The sequence below is a fragment of the Solea senegalensis genome, linkage group LG12, assembly GCF_019176455.1.
Source record: "Solea senegalensis isolate Sse05_10M linkage group LG12, IFAPA_SoseM_1, whole genome shotgun sequence".
NCBI lineage: Eukaryota > Metazoa > Chordata > Actinopteri > Pleuronectiformes > Soleidae > Solea > Solea senegalensis.
Window position 1 is genome coordinate 24,925,521 of NC_058032.1, and position 22,144 is coordinate 24,947,664.

General features: G+C 40.8%; 11 non-coding genes across 11 annotated transcripts; all 11 read right to left on the reverse strand.

Moving 5' to 3' along the window:
- Positions 1 to 12,277: 12,277 nt before the first annotated feature.
- Positions 12,278 to 12,359, reverse strand: trnal-aag. Its single transcript has one exon. It is a non-coding gene; the product is annotated as a tRNA-Leu (tRNA).
- A 913-nt stretch (positions 12,360 to 13,272) lies between these two features.
- trnal-aag lies at positions 13,273 to 13,354 on the reverse strand. The gene has a single exon. It is a non-coding gene; the product is annotated as a tRNA-Leu (tRNA).
- A 595-nt stretch (positions 13,355 to 13,949) lies between these two features.
- trnal-aag lies at positions 13,950 to 14,031 on the reverse strand. Its single transcript has one exon. It is a non-coding gene; the product is annotated as a tRNA-Leu (tRNA).
- Positions 14,032 to 14,944: 913 nt separating this feature from the next.
- Positions 14,945 to 15,026, reverse strand: trnal-aag. The gene has a single exon. It is a non-coding gene; the product is annotated as a tRNA-Leu (tRNA).
- A 1,593-nt stretch (positions 15,027 to 16,619) lies between these two features.
- Positions 16,620 to 16,701, reverse strand: trnal-aag. Its single transcript has one exon. It is a non-coding gene; the product is annotated as a tRNA-Leu (tRNA).
- Positions 16,702 to 17,973: 1,272 nt separating this feature from the next.
- trnal-aag lies at positions 17,974 to 18,055 on the reverse strand. The gene has a single exon. It is a non-coding gene; the product is annotated as a tRNA-Leu (tRNA).
- A 1,272-nt stretch (positions 18,056 to 19,327) lies between these two features.
- On the reverse strand, positions 19,328 to 19,409 carry trnal-aag. The gene has a single exon. It is a non-coding gene; the product is annotated as a tRNA-Leu (tRNA).
- A 595-nt stretch (positions 19,410 to 20,004) lies between these two features.
- Positions 20,005 to 20,086, reverse strand: trnal-aag. The gene has a single exon. It is a non-coding gene; the product is annotated as a tRNA-Leu (tRNA).
- A 595-nt stretch (positions 20,087 to 20,681) lies between these two features.
- On the reverse strand, positions 20,682 to 20,763 carry trnal-aag. Its single transcript has one exon. It is a non-coding gene; the product is annotated as a tRNA-Leu (tRNA).
- Positions 20,764 to 21,348: 585 nt separating this feature from the next.
- On the reverse strand, positions 21,349 to 21,430 carry trnal-aag. Its single transcript has one exon. It is a non-coding gene; the product is annotated as a tRNA-Leu (tRNA).
- Positions 21,431 to 22,022: 592 nt separating this feature from the next.
- On the reverse strand, positions 22,023 to 22,104 carry trnal-aag. Its single transcript has one exon. It is a non-coding gene; the product is annotated as a tRNA-Leu (tRNA).
- Between the last annotated feature and the right edge of the window lie 40 nt (positions 22,105 to 22,144).

A 22,144-nucleotide genomic window follows, 5' to 3' on the forward strand; every position in this document is an offset into this window, starting at 1 on the left:
CAACCCAAAAGAAGATATTACAAGTGAATTTTCACACATGCAAAGGCAAAAAAAAATGTCTCGCTGTTCACGGTGATAACCCTTCATTATCCAGTCAGCCGGCTGACTTGTGTATGCAAGGATTAGATTCTGCAGTTTATCTTTCCAAGAAAATGTAATTGTGAAGTAAACTCTCCCAGACAGTACAATAGCCTCTCATTTATTGGCTGCATGCACGGATACCAAGTGTGGGTGTGCTTTACTACAGCGAGCAGCAGATGATATCCCTTAAATGCACATTATATTACAGCAGTCATCCTTGCTAGCAGGCATCCAATCCATTGAGCACCAGGATATGAAATTAGTATGTAATATGATTAGGGGGGAAAGACATAATAGAATTTAATTTGATGGAGTGGGTTCAAGTCAAAAAAAAAAAAAGCAGGGAAAAAAAGAGTGATCCTTTTCTTGTCCTCTCTTTTCTATGCCATGATGGAATCGGGCTTTTCTATTAACACTAAAGTGATGACAGGGATACAATGCTGTGTGTTGGTGCTGAAATTCAACTGAAAGCAGGAGATAAGAGCTGCAGCCTGCTATACCCACTGCTGCAGCCCTGCTTTGGACTCTAACTCTCTCTCTCTTTCTCTCAGATGCTCCTTCTTTCTGTCAAGTCTCAGGTTTGAAAGTGAATTTGTAGGCAAGAGATAAGAGGTTGAGCTTGTTATTTTTTCCCCCTCATTCTTAGCCTCTCCCCCCCTCTCTCTCCTGTCTCCCTCTTGCATTCACCTACAATCCTAAACACTCAGTCAGACAGCAACCTTAAGTTACATCCTCTGCTGTTAGTCATTCAGTCTTCTGATTTCTGATACTTAATCCTCTCTTGCTGATTTTTACTTCCCTGTGCAAAAGGGAAAAAAGGTGGTTTCAGAGGTGATGCACAAACATTTTGAAGAACAACAAATGTTGGCGCAATAATGGGTTGGAACATCATGAATGACAGTTGTGAATGTGCTATTCTCACTCCGATATTCTGCGAAGATGATTTGTCTTTCTTGGTGAGAGGCTCTGCTCTTTGAAATTCTACCCTTCGCCTTAATGGAAGTAAATATCTCAGGATGACATTGTACTTAGAAATCCTCCATAACTATAATAAAGCGAAAGCTTTTGTTTCTTTTCAAAGAGCATGGAAGGAAAAACCTCTTATTGATTGCAGACACAGAGAAACAGGAGCGGACTCTGTCTGAATAAATGAGAGCTGGTTTTTATCATGGATGTATTGAATAGCTTCCCCAGAATAAATGACAATATCACTTTTTCCCCACACCTTTGTAGCTGCAACAATGAATTCTGCTATTTGTACAGTGCAGTGTCACCACTGTCACACTGTTAGTACTCTGACCTAAAAATAAATGATATGAGTGTTGAACCATTATTATATCATAAAACAGGGCGAATAAGAAGTTAATAACACAACTCCCTGAGGGCTACTTTTTTCTTTAAACGTCTCCCTCTTTAGGGTCACCACAATAGACGATCAGCATATTTGTCCCCATGGAAAATGGCCGGATTGGACAAATGGTCAGACAAAAAGACTAATATTTGCAATGTGAAAATGGAATACAGTTGTTTTTGACACATAATTGAGGTATTTGTACACATTGCAAGTGAAAAAACATTTTAAAATAATATAATGTGGGATTTCTGTATCCCTGGTTGCTTCCATATGTTTAGTTTTAAACACTGTCCTGCGTCTGAGCCAAGTTCTTCCTGATTCTGGTTCAGTTAGAACCCATCTATTCATTGTTGATAATGTCATGTCATTATTAGCTTGAGCCAAGAATCAGAGACAGCACCAGGACTTGAATAACACTGACTTACAACAGCTCAGATTACTTTACTCTTGATGAATGAATGATGAGGGAAATGAGTGTTGGGGAAATAATTTGGTCTAAGCCTGCAATAAAATTGTTATAGTTGAGAAAACAACTGACATTAAAACAATAAAACATCCAACAGCCTCTCAAATGACCACTGAACAAAGAGATTATGATGAGGAGGAGGAGGAGGAAGAGACCAAATATCCTTCTTAATATGGTGGTATTAGGTGATTCTGCAAAACATAAAAAACATAATGTTTTTATGGCAGCCATGATTAGGGTGATTATGATGAAGGCTGTAAGCAACTAAAACACATGGTTATGGTTGATAAAACTGTAAAAACAAGGTCTGTGGCAGGATGCACACCCTGTTTTCCTGCATGGAAGTCAGGATGGGTTCCTGGGTATAGCTGACTCATATTTTCTGTTCTCTCTTCTGTCTCAGGATTGTGTACAGATTGTGTTGAATTACAGCTTTCTCACTGTCCTGTAAGATGTGATGCTTGAGGCAGGACAAGATTATTAGAAGACAAAGTTTGGTGACAGCATGTGACTTCTAGCAGAGCTCTGGTGAAATTCATCCTGAGCAGAAATTTCATCAACCAGACTTGTCACTGGTTGTGCAGGGTCTTTAACCCACATGTTGGAATGCAGAGCTTTTACAACAAAATGCAATGTGTCACTGTGCAAATTATTATCAACCTCAGTGTATGTGCCTCAAAGGAGCTTAAGCCAACAGGCTGACAGTCAGTAGCCTATAAGTATGTTTATGTGACATTACAAATAACTACATTTGGGGAGATCAACTGAAACCAAATATTTAAAATATATGTTAAGTCCAAACAAAAGTGTACTAAATAGAATAATACCCTGAAATAATAGAGGAAGTCGATACACAGAAGAATAAAATAGATGTCAAAAAAATATTATTTTATTTATTTCGACCAAGAGACAAAATAGTTACACACACAGTGTAATCTCCATTTTTTCTTGAGTTTAACAATGTTGAGCTATACAGTTTGAATGAGTTTCTATTTTGTTGTAATTCATTATTTCCACCAGCAGGGGGGGGCATTAGTCACTCACAAGCGCTCCTCACGGTCACAGTTCCTTCGTTTTTTGCCCGGCTCGTCAGTTTTTTCCTGCACTGACACTGATGTGAACAGATATGCTACGGCTAAGAGAGAGCAAGCTAATGTTGATAATTAGATGAGTGGAGTGGATAAAAACTTTATTTTGTTTTGAATTATTGATTCTGAAAGGTATCTGCACCTATGAGATGGTTTTTGGGTTGCCGGACATCGCCTTTTTATCGTGTTTTGTCCAGAGAAAACTCTGGTGAGTAGTAACTATTAGCGCTTAGCATAGCATGCTAGCAGCTGCCGACATGAATATATCATTATGTGTTGTTATGCTTCTGGCTTCCGAGAAAATGTTTAAAACCAACCGGAGGTATATAACGGTGTGTTGAATTGGAGAATGTGGTTAATTTTGTATTTCTGTGTAGATAATTGTCTGGGCTAATCGAACTAGTGCTATGTATTAGCAATTGACCTATTGCTATACAATGTGTTACTGATATATATGACCTGTGCTATTGCTATATGCTTGCTAATGCTACAAAGCTAAACAAGTTGGTTTTGTGAGCCAAAACACATGCAGTTGTGTGTATTTGAGTTATTAAGGAACAGTAGTCATTCTCAAACATGATTGCTTTGTGATTTAATTCATAATTTGTGTGCACTATGCACTATGGTAAAAGTTAAGAATTTCATATACACACCATTTTGTGTGTGGGGGCTGTTTATAAATTAATTTTATAGCTGCATATGATACATTGTCAATGTGAATGGTTCACGTTCATTGATTTAAGTTTAAAAAGAGAGGGTAAATACAGTTGATTTAGATAAATGTTTAAAATGTTTAAAAAGATAAATAATAGATGTAAAGGAAAACAACTGCTGCTCTATGCAGGTTTTTTTTTTTTTTGTGTATGAATCGATTCAGATGGCGAGCTAGAGCCCGGACCCGTGGAATGTGGACCAGAACAGAAGAAGCTTCTTTGAGCATCTGGAGGAAGCACATCTATCACATCATACAGATAAGAAACAAAATCACACTACCCGATACTTACAATTACACAACCATACATTAAAGGACTAACACACTGATTTTGGACGTTCTGTGGACACCAACTTATCTGGACGGTTGGGCCCATTTTTCCTATTTTATCATGCACTTTGAACAGCATTACTTCTTCATTAATTTTGTAATTTTCTTTACTTTGTTGTTTACATCTGAGGTTGTTTATTGGTACATTCGTTTGATATATGGGAAAATATAAATTCAGTCATAGCTGTTTACTATTTTATTTGTTGAAATTGAAGAGTGGCTTCCTGCCAATGAAGAATATTTGTGTTACTCTTTCTTGTAACTGTTGTCTGCGTCATTTATATTTTCCATGTAGGGCTGTAAAGTCCCAGTCGACTGGTCGATTTATGAGTCGATACGTTCTGGTTCAACTCAAATTCTGCTAAGTCGACTTTTTGCTGTGTTAATTTCATACAGTCTATGGTTAATTTGATTTCATCTGGAGGAATGTACCAAGTGCCCCTGTTCCACAGGTAACAGTGTGCCTTCAGAGAACACCCCCCTTTTTTAGATTAAAGAACATTCAGTGGTTTTATTTAATTTTGAGCATTTCATTTTAGGCAACGGTAAGTCAGTCATCTAACATCCATTTCAAAGACATCGGCAGTGTGGCAGCATTTTACAAAAATAGGTGGCGATAAACAAGTCAAATGCAGTGTTTGCCAGCAACAGTTTGCAAATCACAGATCGACTACATGGCATATCATAATATAAACGCTAACTTGTCTTCGTTATGTTGCTCTGTCTGTTTTGAGTACATGAACATATCAGAATTGGCATATTTCATATTTGTTTTAGTCTAATAATCATTGATTTGTTTTATAGCTGCAGGCGCACTCGCTCTTTTGTTTAATTCAGTGCCTCATGTGAGCTGTTTTCTGCACTTAAAAGTAACACTGTAGCCTTCAGTGTCAATTTGATTGTGAAGAATGAAATTTGATTTATCCTTAATTTCCTTTACCACTTACTTTTTCTCATCTCAAGTCCAGTCAAAGTTCATTTATGCAGCACATTTTAAACAACCACAGTTAACAAAAGTGCTGAACAGGCTTAAAATACATGATGAAAATTATATACCATATGGACGAATAATAGAATATACAAAAGTTAACACCACAAACAAAAGAGGATACATTTAGGAGAGATTGGTGTTCCAAGTATATCTGATATTGTTCCAAATACCGACTGGAGTACTTACACTTAATCTCACAGTTGGAGATCTTTTTCTGCCAGTAATTTAAAGTTTGTAAACCACACACTCTCGCACCAGTCAGTCAGCACTTTTAGCTCATGGGGACACATGAGCTGCTGGTCCACTGCTGCCTCAAGTTGTCACTAAGGTGAACGGAAACACCGGAGTCACAAAAACACATTGGAAGTTAGTGTGTCATGAATCGCTGATTTTCTCAATGGACTTTGTTGCCATGAGTTTATAGTTTTTAATGAATCAGAAACTTTTATTTGGAAGAGGTTATGTAACATAAAAAACTGCGAGTGGCTAAAATATGTTTGTTTTATTAATTGTGTTCCTGCTGGCAGCTTTGTTTTCTTTGAGTGTGAATGTCCATGTTGAATGGTGCGCTCGCCCGTACTGTCAGTTTCATACAAACAACACTTCTATCACTTTAATTGGCTCCATACAATAATTAAAGAAACGACTGCAGTAATACATATTTCCTTGCCTCCTCCTGTGTTTCCCAAACTGTCTTTTTGGAAACCCATTTTGCAAAGATAACCAGCTATACTAATTCAAATCACAATATAAATGATGACAAGAGCAAATTTGTGTGCAATGGTTGGTAATTTCCTTAAAATATAATTATATAATATATAATAATTTAAAACAAATACACCTCAATCTTAACAAAAATTTTGGAGATTCTGCAAATTTGTTTGGGGAACGATAAAAATATCTTGTGACCCATTAATGGGTCCAGACTCAGTGTTTGAGAACCACTGGTGTATAGGACAAGACAGATTGATTGATTTTGTTATATTTTTGTAACAAGCTATGCCCAGCCCAAACAGGCTTCAAAAACACCACTATTTAAAGATACTGAGCAGCATGTCAGTGTAGAGTGTACAGTATATTACAAATGAACAAATAAACCCTCCTGACATTTTTACCAATTTGAGTCTCCTGCCAGATCAAGGGCTGGGGTACCCCTGAACAAGGTACCCAAACTGTGTGTATGTACAGTGGGGAAAAAAATCCTGGAAATTACATTGTAAAATTTTTAAAAAATGTATTTGTAAATTATGGTGGAAAATAAGTATTTGGTCTCAGTATAATGCTCTCACTGATGGAGGTTTTGGCTCAAAATCTCACGATACATGGCCCCATTCATTCTTTCCTTAGCGCGGATCAGTCGTCCTGTCCCCTTTGCAGAAAAACAGCCCCAATGCATGATGTTTCCACCCCCATGCTTCACAGTAGGTATGGTGTTCTTGGGATGCAACTTTCATCTGACCACATGACATTCTCCCAATCCTCTTCTGGATCATCCATATGCACTCTGGCAAACTTCAGACGGGCCTGGACATGTACTGGCTTAAGCAGGGGGACATGTCTGGCACGTCTGTCGGTGTAGTGTGTCACTGATGGTAACCTTTGTTACTTTGGTCCCAGCTCTCTGCAGGTCATTCACCAGGTCCCCCCGTGTAGTTCTGGGATTTTTGCTCACTGTTCTCATGATCATTTTGACCCCACGGGGTAAGATCTTGCATTATCAGTGAGATTATCAGTGGTCTCCCATTTTCTAATAATTGCTCCCACAGTTGATTTATTCACACCAAGCTGCTTGCCTATTGTAGATTCTTGTTTGTAGGTGACCAAATACTTATTTTCCACCATCATTTACAAATCAATTATTTAAAAATCCTACAATGTGATTTTTTTTCACATTCTGTCTCTCACAGTTGAAGTGTACCTATGATTAAAATTACAGACCTCTGTCATCATTTTAAGTGGGAGAATCGGTGGCTGACTAAATACTTTTTTGCCCCACTGTATGTGTTGCTTCGCCTTCACCATAATCACTCTAATCATTTCTGCCATTTCCAGACACAGTAAAATGCAATTAAAAAAATTGTGATTGAATGTCATTTGAGTTTTAATCACACAATACCATATGGAGCATGATATTTGCCCTCATCATTATCATCTCTTTGTTCAAATGTGGTCATTTCAGAGGCTGTGGGATGTTTTATTGTTTCAATTTCACTTTCATAGTCAGGAAAATTTCAGACAATTAAGAATAAAATCACAACAGAATTGATGTGGCTTGCTTCCTTCATCCTCATCCTTCAGAATAAGGCGGTCATCCAAGCTGTTTCTTTTTCCAGTCTTGGCATTGTCTTTTGTATTTGGCTCAAGAAACTAGTGACAGGATATTATCAACAATGAATAGATGAGCTCTAACCAACCAGGAAGCAGACAAAAAGGCACAGGACAATGTTTAAACTGAAACATATGGAAACATGGAAGGACCCAGAGATATATTATGTATAATAATATTATATTATATATCACATTAAATGTATAGTTTCATTTAGTATTTGATTTTGTTTTGTATTGACTTAAGGTTTGTTGTCCATCAGTGTTATGCTGTACATTTGTGAAACTGTTCACTACTAGGATTTCGTATTGATGTAGGCAGTTCTACTGGTGTTATGCTGTGTGTTTCTTCTGTTCTCTCTGACTGAAAATAATTTCTGAAATATGAACACACGGTTTTCAGAGGGAAATATGATGTATAATGAGCCAGAGAAATAGTCTGATGACCCAGCAGATACACAATGTCCAGTTAGTGTCATGAAGTGCACAGCACAGGTCTCTGTTTGTGTTTATGAATGCACCTGAAGCCCATGCCTCTTTGCTACTATCCCAATGTTTTCACGACTACACTATTCACTTTAATGGGGGCCTGAAGCCAAATTACACTGATTATGTGACCTTAATAGGACCCTTAACTTATTTACCACAGGTTATTTTATTCACCCCTGATTTCTATAATTATATTGTTATGATTAGCTTGCTGTTGGCTGACAAAAGTACATTTAGCTTCTTTACATTTTGTGCAAACTTTGTACCACTGTCAATTTGTGTGTGAGTGAGGGTGGTGGGTGTGTGGGGACACGCAGGGGTTGGAGGCCCTGGCTCATAATCCGTCCTAGGTTGTGAGTGATATATAATATAGTGTGCAGCATTTTTCCTCAAAGGGATCATAAGGTTAACAGCCATAACCAACATCATGAAGACTGATCACAGGAAGTCCTACGACATCCCTGAGGTCTTTAAACACACACACACACACACCCACACACACACACTCCTTCCTACACTGCAGATCAATCCATCAAAATGGTGCCACATTTCGTGCATGGCCACAATGCTGCAGGTGACAAATGCCACTATAACAGATTTGGGACACTGATGATCAAAAAAAGTAGCGGTTAAGGGTCATGAGGAACAGCAAATAAGAATTTATCTGGTGTTCAGTTCAATTACAAAGTTGATGTGGGTATTACAGTTCATTATACTGTGTTGATAGAATACTGTAAGATGTAGCTGATATTTTGTGACTTTGGAAGATATGCTGGTATGACTAGTCTCACATGCTCTATCTCACACGTTTCAGGATTATTTCATTTATTTATTTTTGGGAAATGTTCAAAGAATACACAGAATATTTTTGTCCAACTGTCTTCACCAGTCGTTTTATCCTATAATTTAATTTACAGGATATTTACTTGTCCCACCATAATTAAAACTAAAACTTTACTTTTTTCTTCAACAGAAAATCCTTATCCTTCCATCCAGCTAAATATCTATATATTTATATCTACACACTGTATATATATTTACTATGCTATTGATTTGTGGAAATATTTGGTTGCATGTCAGCTTTATGTGTACAGACAGGAAAAAACAGAATGTCTCTATATTGGAAGATCTCCTAGAAGATGTGTTGCTTTAAATAATTTGCAACAATCAGTTTGAAAGGGCTTTGCAAAACAATGAATTTAGGTGCCTTCACCTCTATTTCTCCACCCTGTTGCATATTCAACCACAGGACAGATGTAAGAACATTCCCATCTTCTTCTCCCAAAGTATTGTTTAAACAGCCTTCTAGTAACAAATGTTTTTTGTTTGTTTGTTTTAAACAGTGTTCATTTCTGTTTTATCTATTCTGCATCATATAAAGTCATGCTACTTTAGCTGTCGGCACTCAGTAACCAACAGTAATGCCTGGGTTACAGAAGAAAAAGCCAGAATGTGATGATTGTGATCCACCATCATAGTGATAAAAGGTGCCATAAGGTTAAGCAGTTGACGTTGACCCACAGTGCTTTATATCCAGACACATATTGGTCTCCCCCTTATTTTCATCCATTCTGTGTTGACAAAGGCATAAATGTCCCAAACATAACAATAGAAGGGAAAAGGATTTCCTGGAGAGTGGAAACCATGACAACACAGTAAAGTAATTAAATTCTGATGTGCTTTTCAGGTGACAGGTGAAGTGAAGTGAGGAATGTATATTACTGCAAAAAACAATTCATGTTGTTTTCTGTTTCAAGCACATCATAACTAAATAATGTTAGCATTTGTTACCAGCACCAGAAAACACACTTGATGCTCCTTTCATTCTGTGTGTTTACAGTGCAGGGCAGAAAACGGAATACTTTGACAACTGAAGAAACCATTGATTTGTATGAACTTTATTTCATTGGCATCTGTATCAGAATAATATGATTAAGTTCCTAATTTGATTTTAAATATGTTAAGAAAACACAAAATAAATGTATAGGAAAAATATAAGATATTGGAAAAAAAATATATACAAAAATATAAGGATTGGAAAGGGAGGAAAAAGGGGTAAAATGCTGGATGAGCCCACAGCTCATCTAAGTCTTTTCCATCGCTATTTTATTTCCTATTTATTTCCAATCCTAACAGATTGAAGGACCTTAGTTATTGACAAACATAGAGGGATTAAATCACACAAGTGCAAAAGCATGAATGCACAATGAAAATGCATAACAGTCCTATTTTTGTATAGAGTAAAGAGTATGAGCATGTAGCTAAATGTAGTTTTCCCTTAGCAGTGCATGGTTTCAATCCATCAAGATCTGGGTAGAACCAGGAAGTCTACCAGGGACCAGTTTACTCCTCAGGTAGTCTAACAAGAAGCAGTTAACAGGCTCACCACGTCAGAAGTTCCAAAATGTTTTCTTATCTGAAAAAATTAAAACTACAAAAGGGTGCTTATAAACCAATGACATGAACAGGAAGAAGAATGTTTACCCTAAAGAAGGGTTTCAGTATGCTGTTTGCCCAAAAGGAGAAATTCAGTCCATTTCAGTAAAACATTGCTAGCAAGGTTTGAGCACAATCACTTGTATTGTTTCCATTGACTGTTGACTTAAGGTTTCATCAAATGCTCTACCTTCAGCAGTGTCAGTACTTCTCACAGAGAAGCACAGAGCACTGCCTTAGCAGAGGATGGTTTCGATCCATGTACACATTGAGTTATATGTGCAGCTTCCAACAATGCAAAGCTAGACAAATCAATGGTCATGTCCAGCACAATTTGTTTAGTTCTGGTTTTGTGCCTTCGGGTTAGTGCCACACATGAATATCCATGTCCACGGGCCTAACTCTGGTTAATCATGTTAATACCTTCAGTGTTATACATTTAAAAGGGTGGTAATGTATACTATAAGTCACTGTACAGACTTTTACAGTTGCAGGATTTGGAACTCTCAGCCACACTACCTGACCAAACATTACATTTTACAGAAGTCTCTGTGCCCGCCCCTGGCTTTAATGCACTCCAAGTTTCATGTTAAAGTTTTCTCTTCCTCTTACTTTCATCACGCTGTCATCAGTTGAGCAAGCAGTAGGAAACTTCTCTATGCTCTCATAGCTCCTGTGTTGTCTTAAATTTGGCGAAGTGTAACTTCTCATCACGTGTAATGTAAACAGAGAATGGTCTGAAGGCGTTTGGCAGGCCCTTTAAAATCACTGCAGTCAGTAAGCAACCACTTAAAGTCTCTCCTGCAGTGATAGCAGTCTCTGTACGAATGATATAGTCTGTGACGTGGCTTCCCCTTAACAGCATAATGGTCTCTCAGAATCTGTAGCGCCCTTCTGCCATCATCCACCGCGTCTCTCATTACAAGGGAGGCTTTTGTCATCCAACAGTTGAATCAATTCCGCATATGCCTCTTAATTTCTTTTAGCGTCATCTTCTGCATCCTCTTCGAGAGGGTCACCCAGTATGATGCTTTTTAAGTTGAGCAGACGCAGTGCCAGAAATTTCGTCTCTTTTTTCCAAGATTTCGCAAATCAGTATGACTTGGTCAAGCAGTATGCTCCACTGAAAAGTCAGACCAATGAAATTCAGGAAGAACAATGTTTACCTTGAAGAAGTATTTCACTGAGCCCAAGTCGGTCTCTGCACCAGTCAGTACTTCTGACAGACTACATAGAGGAAGCACAGACCATTTAATTAGCAAAAATTGCTAATGACGAAGGAGAACAACTGACAGACAAACTCTTCTCAGGTAGGTCTAAAAGGCACCACTGTGCCAAAGTCGAAACAGGCCAACCTTGAGGATCATGTGATCATTAATCCAGCGCCTTGGACCCCTCGGCCACACTACCTATAGGAGACTGCCACTTTTGATTTTTTTTTCCCAAGATATGGCAAATCAGTATGACGTCGTCAAGTAAGATGCTCCACTGAAAATTCAGACCAATGAAATTCACTGGAAGAAGAATGTTTACCTTGATGAAGTATTTCACTCTGCTGTTTGCCCAAAACTTTTAAAGACAAAGGAGAAATTCAGTAAAGTATCACACAGCCTGACCACCATCTCTTGTTTTTTGTCCATGGACTGGTAAATTAAGTATTCATCAAACAGGCTGGGTGGTCTCTTCACCAGAGTCAGAACTTCTCAAAGAGTACATACAGGAAGCACAGACCACTTATTTAGCAGAGGATGGTTTCGATCCATCGACCTCTGGGTTATGGGCCCAGCACTCTTCCGCTGCGCCACTCTGCTCGTGATCACCATGACAAAGGAGAACAACTGACAGACAAACTCTTCTTAGGTAGGTCTAAAAGGCACCACTGTGCCAAAGTTGAAACAGGCCAACCTTGAGGATCATGTGTCCACGAGTTATACGTGCAGAAGTCCTTTAACGCAGTAACATACAAAGTTTCTAACATGAAGACTTTCAAATGGCTAACACTCAATGGCAGTGGTGGGATTTGAACCCACGCCTCCTAAGAGACTGGAGCCTTAATCCAGCGCCTTGGACCCCTCGGCCACACTACCTATAGGAGATTGCCACTTTTGATTTTTTTTTCCCAAGATATGGCAAATCAGTATGACGTCGTCAAGTAAGATGCTCCACTGAAAATTCAGACCAATGAAATTCACTGGAAGAAGAATGTTTACCTTGATGAAGTATTTCACTCTGCTGTTTGCCCAAAACTTTTAAAGACAAAGGAGAAATTCAGTAAAGTATCACACAGCCTGACCACCATCTCTTGTTTTTTGTCCATGGACTGGTAAATTAAGTATTCATCAAACAGGCTGGTTGGTCTCTTCACCAAAGTCAGAACTTCTCAAAGAGTACATACAGGAAGCAGAGACCACTTATTTAGCAGAGGATGGTTTCGATCCATCAACCTCTGGGTTATGGGCCCAGCACGCTTCCGCTGCGCCACTCTGCTCGTGATCACCATGACAAAGGAGAACAACTGACAGACAGTTTACCTTGATGAAGTATTTCACTCTGCTGTTTGCCCAAAACTTTTAAAGACAAAGGAGAAATTCAGTAAAGTATCACACAGCCTGACCACCAACTCTTGTTTTTTGTCCATGGACTGGTAAATTAAGTATTCATCAAACAGGCTGGTTGGTCTCTTCAGAGTCAGAACTTCTCAAAGAGTACATACAGGAAGCACAGACCACTTATTTAGCAGAGGATGGTTTCAATCCATCGACCTCTGGGTTATGGGCCCAGCACGCTTCCGCTGCGCCACTCTGCTCGTGATCACCATGACACAGGAGAACAACAGACAGACAAACTCTTCTTAGGTAGGTCTAAAAGGCACCACTGTGCCAAAGTCGAAACAGGCCAACCTTGAGGATCATGTGTCCACGAGTTATACGTGCAGAAGTCCTTTAACGCAGTAACATACAAAGTTTCTAACGTGAAGACTTTCAAATGGCTAACACTCAATGGCAGTGGTGGGATTTGAACCCACGCCTCCTAAGAGACTGGAACCTTAATCCAGCGCCTTGGACCCCTCGGCCACACTACCTATAGGAGATTGCCACTTTTGATTTTTTTTTCCCAAGATATGGCAAATCAGTATGACGTCGTCAAGTAAGATGCTCCACTGAAAATTCAGACCAATGAAATTCACTGGAAGAAGAATGTTTACCTTGATGAAGTATTTCACTCTGCTGTTTGCCCAAAACTTTTAAAGACAAAGGAGAAATTCAGTAAAGTATCACACAGCCTGACCACCATCTCTTGTTTTTTGTCCATGGACTGGTAAATTAAGTATTCATCAAACAGGCTGGGTGGTCTCTTCACCAGAGTCAGAACTTCTCAAAGAGTACATACAGGAAGCACAGACCACTTATTTAGCAGAGGATGGTTTCGATCCATCGACCTCTGGGTTATGGGCCCAGCACGCTTCCGCTGCGCCACTCTGCTCGTGATCACCATGACAAAGGAGAACAACTGACAGACAAACTCTTCTCAGGTAGGTCTAAAGGGCACCACTGTGCCAAAGTCGAAACAGGCCAACCTTGAGGATCATGTGTCCACGAGTTATACGTGCAGAAGTCCTTTAACGCAGTAACATACAAAGTTTCTAACATGAAGACTTTCAAATGGCTAACACTCAATGGCAGTGGTGGGATTTGAACCCACGCCTCCTAAGAGACTGGAACCTTAATCCAGCGCCTTGGACCCCTCGGCCACACTACCTATAGAAGATTGCCACTTTAGATTTTTTTTTCCCAAGATATGGCAAATCAGTATGACGTCGTCAAGTAAGATGCTCCACTGAAAATTCAGACCAATGAAATTCACTGGAAGAAGAATGTTTACCTTGATGAAGTATTTCACTCTGCTGTTTGCCCAAAACTTTTAAAGACAAAGGAGAAATTCAGTAAAGTATCACACAGCCTGACCACCATCTCTTGTTTTTTGTCCATGGACTGGTAAATTAAGTATTCATCAAACAGGCTGGTTGGTCTCTTCACCAAAGTCAGAACTTCTCAAAGAGTACATACAGGAAGCAGAGACCACTTATTTAGCAGAGGATGGTTTCGATCCATCGACCTCTGGGTTATGGGCCCAGCACGCTTCCGCTGCGCCACTCTGCTCGTGATCACCATGACAAAGGAGAACAACTGACAGACAGTTTACCTTGATGAAGTATTTGACTCTGCTGTTTTCCCAAAACATTTAAAGACAAAGGAGAAATTCAGTAAAGTATCCCACAGCCTGACCACCATCTCTTGTTTTTTGTCCATGTACTGGTAAATTAAGTATTCATCAAACAGGTTGGTTGGTCTCTTCAGAGTCAGAACTTCTCAAAGAGTGCATACAGGAAGCACAGACCACTTATTTAGCAGAGGATGGTTTCGATCCATCGACCTCTGGGTTATGGGCCCAGCACGCTTCCGCTGCGCCACTCTGCTCGTGATCACCATGACAAAGGAGAACAACTGACAGACAAACTCTTCTCAGGTAGGTCTAAAGGGCACCACGTTGCCAAAGTCGAACCACGCCCAGCTTGAGGATCATGTGTACACAAATTATACGTGCAGAAGTCCTTTATCGCAGTAAGATACAAAGTCTCTAACATGAACACTTTGAAACGGCTAACACACAATGGCAGTGGTGGGATTTGAACCCACGCCTCCTAAGAGACTGGAGCCTTAATCCAGCGCCTTGGACCGCTCGGCCACACTACCTATAGTAGACTGCCACTTTTGAATTTTTTTTTCCAAGATATGGCAAATCAATATGACGTCGTCAAGTAAGATGCTTCACTGAAAAGTCAGACCAATGAAATTCACTGGAAGAAGAATGTTTACCTTGATGAAGTATTTCACTCTGCTGTTTGCCCAAAACTTTTAAAGACAAAGGAGAAATTCAGTAAAGTATCACACAGCCTGACCACCATCTCTTGTTTTTTGTCCATGGACTGGTAAATTAAGTATTCATCAAACAGTCTGGTTGGTCTCTTCACCAGAGTCAGAACTTCTCAAAGAGTACATACAGGAAGCACAGACCACTTATTTAGCAGAGGATGGTTTCGATCCATCGACCTCTGGGTTATGGGCCCAGCACGCTTCCGCTGCGCCACTCTGCTTGTGATCACCAAGACAAAGGAGAACAACTGACAGACAGTTTACCTTGATGAAGTATTTGACTCTGCTGTTTGCCCAAAACTTTTAAAGACGAAGGAGAAATTCAGTAAAGTATCACACAGCCTGACCACCAACTCTTGTTTTTTGTCCATGGACTGGTAAATTAAGTATTCATCAAACAGGCTGGTTGGTCTCTTCACCAGAGTCAGAACTTCTCAAAGAGTACATACAGGAAGCACAGACCACTTATTTAGCAGAGGATGGTTTCGATCCATCGACCTCTGGGTTATGGGCCCAGCACGCTTCCGCTGCGCCACTCTGCTTGTGATCACCATGACAAAGGAGAACAACTGACAGACAAACTCTTCTTAGGTAGGTCTAAAAGGCACCACTGTGCCAAAGTTGAAACAGGCCAACCTTGAGGATCATGTGTCCACGAGTTATACGTGCAGAAGTCCTTTAACGCAGTAACATACAAAGTTTCTAACATGAAGACTTTCAAATGGCTAACACTCAATGGCAGTGGTGGGATTTTAACCCACGCCTCCTAAGAGACTGGAACCTTAATCCAGCGCCTTGGACCCCTCGGCCACACTACCTATAGAAGATTGCCACTTTTGATTTTTTTTTCCCAAGATATGGCAAATCAGTATGACGTCGTCAAGTAAGATGCTCCACTGAAAATTCAGACCAATGAAATTCACTGGAAGAAGAATGTTTACCTTGATGAAGTATTTCACTCTGCTGTTTGCCCAAAACTTTTAAAGACAAAGGAGAAATTCAGTAAAGTATCACACAGCCTGACCACCATCTCTTGTTTTTTGTCCATGGACTGGTAAATTAAGTATTCATCAAGCAGGCTGGTTGGTCTCTTCACCAAAGTCAGAACTTCTCAAAGAGTACATACAGGAAGCAGAGACCACTTATTTAGCAGAGGATGGTTTCGATCAATCGACCTCTGGGTTATGGGCCCAGCACGCTTCCGCTGCGCCACTCTGCTCGTGATCACCATGACAAAGGAGAACAACTGACAGACAAACTCTTCTCAGGTAGGTCTAAAGGGCACCACGTTGCCAAAGTTGAACCACGCCCAGCTTGAGGATCATGTGTACACAAATTATACGTGCAGAAGTCCTTTATCCCAGTAAGATACAAAGTCTCTAACATGAAGACTTTGAAACGGCTAACACACAATGGCAGTGGTGGGATTTGAACCCACGCCTCCTAAGAGACTGGAGCCTTAATCCAGCGCCTTGGACCGCTCGGCCACACTACCTATAGTAGACTGCCACTTTTGAATTTTTTTTTCCAAGATATGGCAAATCAGTATGACGTCGTCAAGTAAGATGCTCCACTGAAAATTCAGACCAATGAAATTCACTGGAAGAAGAATGTTTACCTTGATGAAGTATTTCACTCTGCTGTTTGCCCAAAACTTTTAAAGACAAAGGAGAAATTCAGTAAAGTATCACACAGCCTGACCACCATCTCTTGTTTTTTGTCCATGGACTGGTAAATTAAGTATTCATCAAGCAGGCTGGTTGGTCTCTTCACCAAAGTCAGAACTTCTCAAAGAGTACATACAGGAAGCAGAGACCACTTATTTAGCAGAGGATGGTTTCGATCAATCGACCTCTGGGTTATGGGCCCAGCACGCTTCCGCTGCGCCACTCTGCTCATGATCACCATGACAAAGGAGAACAACTGACAGACAAACTCTTCTCAGGTAGGTCTAAAGGGCACCACGTTGCCAAAGTCGAACCACGCCCAGCTTGAGGATCATGTGTACACAAATTATACGTGCAGAAGTCCTTTATCGCAGTAAGATATAAAGTCTCTAACATGAAGACTTTCAAACGGCTAACACACAATGGCAGTGGTGGGATTTGAACCCACGCCTCCTAAGAGACTGGAGCCTTAATCCAGCGCCTTGGACCGCTCGGCCACACTAACTATAGTAGACTGCCACTTTTGAATTTTTTTTTCCAAGATATGGCAAATCAGTATGACGTCGTCAAGTAAGATGCTCCACTGAAAATTTAGACCAATGAAATTCACTGGAAGAAGAATGTTTACCTTGATGAAGTATTTCACTCTGCTGTTTGCCCAAAACTTTTAAAGACAAAGGAGAAATTCAGTAAAGTATCACACAGCCTGACCACCATCTCTTGTTTTTTGTCCATGGACTGGTAAATTAAGTATTCATCAAGCAGGCTGGTTGGTCTCTTCACCAAAGTCAGAACTTCTCAAAGAGTACATACAGGAAGCAGAGACCACTTATTTAGCAGAGGATGGTTTCGATCCATCGACCTCTGGGTTATGGGCCCAGCACGCTTCCGCTGCGCCACTCTGCTCATGATCACCATGACAAAGGAGAACAACTGACAGACAAACTCTTCTCAGGTAGGTCTAAAGGGCACCACGTTGCCAAAGTTGAACCACGCCCAGCTTGAGGATCATGTGTACACAAATTATACGTGCAGAAGTCCTTTATCCCAGTAAGATACAAAGTCTCTAACATGAAGACTTTGAAACGGCTAACACACAATGGCAGTGGTGGGATTTGAACCCACGCCTCCTAAGAGACTGGAGCCTTAATCCAGCGCCTTGGACCGCTCGGCCACACTACCTATAGTAGACTGCCACTTTTGAATTTTCTTTTCCAAGATATGGCAAATCAGTATGACGTCGTCAAATAAGATGCTCCACTGAAAAGTCAGACCAATGAAATTCACTGGAAGAAGAATGTTTACCTTGATGAAGTATTTCAATCTGCTGTTTGCCCAAAACTTATAAAGACAATGGAGAAATTCAGTTAAGTATCACACAGCCTGACCACCATCTCTTGTTTTTTGTCCACGGACTGGTAAATTAAGTATTCATCAAACAGGCTGGGTGGTCTCTTCACCAGAGTCAGAACTTCTCAAAGAGTACATACAGGAAGCAGAGACCACTTATTTAGCAGAGGATGGTTTCGATCCATCGACCTCTGGGTTATGGGCCCAGCACGCTTCCGCTGCGCCACTCTGCTCGTGATCACCATGACAAAGGAGAACAACTGACAGACAAACTCTTCTTAGGTAGGTCTAAAAGGCACCACTGTGCCAAAGTTGAAACAGGCCAACCTTGAGGATCATGTGTCCACGAGTTATACGTGCAGAAGTCCTTTAACGCAGTAACATACAAAGTTTCTAACATGAAGACTTTCAAATGGCTAACACTCAATGGCAGTGGTGGGATTTGAACCCACACCTCCTAAGAGACTGGAGCCTTAATCCAACGCCTTGGACCCCTCGGCCACACTACCTATAGAAGATTGCCACTTTTGATTTTTTTTTCCCAAGATATGGCAAATCAGTATGACGTCGTCAAGTAAGATGCTCCACTGAAAATTCAGACCAATGAAATTCACTGGAAGAAGAATGTTTACCTTGATGAAGTATTTCACTCTGCTGTTTGCCCAAAACTTTTAAAGCCAAAGGAGAAATTCAGTAAAGTATCACACAGCCTGACCACCATCTCTTGTTTTTTGTCCATGGACTGGTAAATTAAGTATTCATCAAACAGGTTGGTTGGTCTCTTCACCAGAGTCAGAACTTCTCAAAGAGTACATACAGGAAGCACAGACCACTTATTTAGCAGAGGATGGTTTCGATCCATCGACCTCTGGGTTATGGGCCCAGCACGCTTCCGCTGCGCCACTCTGCTCGTGATCACAATGACAAAGGAGAACAACTGACAGACAAACTCTTCTCAGGTAGGTCTAAAGGGCACCATGTTGCCAAAGTCGAAACAGGCCAACCTTGAGGATCATGTGTCCACGAGTTATACGTGCAGAAGTCCTTTAACGCAGTAACATACAAAGTTTCTGACATGAAGACTTTCAAATGGCTAACACACAATGGCAGTGGTGGGATTTGAACCCACGCCTCCTAAGAGACTGGAGCCTTAATCCAGCGCCTTGGACCGCTCGGCCACACTACCTATAGTAGACTGCCACTTTTGAATTTTCTTTTCCAAGATATGGCAAATCAGTATGACGTCGTCAAATAAGATGCTCCACTGAAAAGTCAGACCAATGAAATTCACTGGAAGAAGAATGTTTACCTTGATGAAGTATTTCAATCTGCTGTTTGCCCAAAACTTATAAAGACAATGGAGAAATTCAGTTAAGTATCACACAGCCTGACCACCATCTCTTGTTTTTTGTCCACGGACTGGTAAATTAAGTATTCATCAAACAGGCTGGGTGGTCTCTTCACCAGAGTCAGAACTTCTCAAAGAGTACATACAGGAAGCACAGACCACTTATTTAGCAGAGGATGGTTTCGATCCATCGACCTCTGGGTTATGGGCCCAGCACGCTTCCGCTGCGCCACTCTGCTCGTGATCACCATGACAAAGGAGAACAACTGACAGACAAACTCTTCTTAGGTAGGTCTAAAAGGCACCACTGTGCCAAAGTTGAAACAGGCCAACCTTGAGGATCATGTGTCCACGAGTTATACGTGCAGAAGTCCTTTAACGCAGTAACATACAAAGTTTCTAACATGAAGACTTTCAAATGGCTAACACTCAATGGCAGTGGTGGGATTTGAACCCACGCCTCCTAAGAGACTGGAACCTTAATCCAGCGCCTTGGACCCCTCGGCCACACTACCTATAGAAGATTGCCACTTTTGATTTTTTTTTCCCAAGATATGGCAAATCAGTATGACGTCGTCAAGTAAGATGCTCCACTGAAAATTCAGACCAATGAAATTCACTGGAAGAAGAATGTTTACCTTGATGAAGTATTTCACTCTGCTGTTTGCCCAAAACTTTTAAAGACAAAGGAGAAATTCAGTAAAGTATCACACAGCCTGACCACCATCTCTTGTTTTTTGTCCATGGACTGGTAAATTAAGTATTCATCAAGCAGGCTGGTTGGTCTCTTCACCAAAGTCAGAACTTCTCAAAGAGTACATACAGGAAGCAGAGACCACTTATTTAGCAGAGGATGGTTTCGATCCATCGACCTCTGGGTTATGGGCCCAGCACGCTTCCGCTGCGCCACTCTGCTCGTGATCACCATGACAAAGGAGAACAACTGACAGACAAACTCTTCTTAGGTAGGTCTAAAGGGCACCACGTTGCCAAAGTCGAACCACGCCCAGCTTGAGGATCATGTTTACACAAATTATACGTGCAGAAGTCCTTTATCGCAGTAAGATACAAAGTCTCTAACATGAAGACTTTGAAACGGCTAACACACAATGGCAGTGGTGGGATTTGAACCCACGCCTCCTAAGAGACTGGAGCCTTAATCCAGCGCCTTGGACCGCTCGGCCACACTACCTATAGTAGACTGCCACTTTTGAATTTTTTTTTCCAAGATATGGCAAATCAGTATGACGTCGTCAAATAAGATGCTCCACTGAAAAGTCAGACCAATGAAATTCACTGGAAGAAGAATGTTTACCTTGATGAAGTATTTCAATCTGCTGTTTGCCCAAAACTTATAAAGACAATGGAGAAAGTATCAGGAGGCTCGACCAGCATCTCTTGTTTTTGTCCATGGACTGGTGATTTAAGGATTCATCAAACAGCCTCGTCAGTCTCTTCACCAGAGTCAGTACTTCTCACAGACTACATAGAGGACGCACAGGACATTTACTTAGCAGAGGATGGTTTCGATCCATCGACCTCTGGGTTATGGGCCCAGCACGCTTCCGCTGCGCCACTCTGCTGCTGACCACCATGACACAGGAGAACAACAGACAGACAAACTCTTCTTAGGTAGGTCTAAAAGGCACCACTGTGCCAAAGTCGAAACAGGCCAACCTTGAGGATCATGTGTCCACGAGTTATACGTGCAGAAGTCCTTTAACGCAGTAACATACAAAGTTTCTAACATGAAGACTTTCAAATGGCTAACACTCAATGGCAGTGGTGGGATTTGAACCCACGCCTCCTAAGAGACTGGAGCCTTAATCCAGCGCCTTGGACCCCTCGGCCACACTACCTATAGAAGATTGCCACTTTTGATTTTTTTTTCCCAAGATATGGCAAATCAGTATGACGTCGTCAAGTAAGATGCTCCACTGAAAATTCAGACCAATGAAATTCACTGGAAGAAGAATGTTTACCTTGATGAAGTATTTCACTCTGCTGTTTGCCCAAAACTTTTAAAGACAAAGGAGAAATTCAGTAAAGTATCACACAGCCTGACCACCAACTCTTGTTTTTTGTCCATGGACTGGTAAATTAAGTATTCATCAAACAGGCTGGTTGGTCTCTTCAGAGTCAGAACTTCTCAAAGAGTACATACAGGAAGCACAGACCACTTATTTAGCAGAGGATGGTTTCAATCCATCGACCTCTGGGTTAAGGGCCCAGCACGCTTCCGCTGCGCCACTCTGCTCGTGATCACCATGACAAAGGAGAACAACTGACAGACAAACTCTTCTCAGGTAGGTCTAAAGGGCACCACGTTGCCAAAGTCGAACCACGCCCAGCTTGAGGATCATGTGTACACAAATTATACGTGCAGAAGTCCTTTATCGCAGTAAGATACAAAGTCTCTAACATGAACACTTTGAAACGGCTAACACACAATGGCAGTGGTGGGATTTGAACCCACGCCTCCTAAGAGACTGGAGCCTTAATCCAGCGCCTTGGACCGCTCGGCCACACTACCTATAGAGATTGCCACTTTTGATTTTTTTTTCCCAAGATAT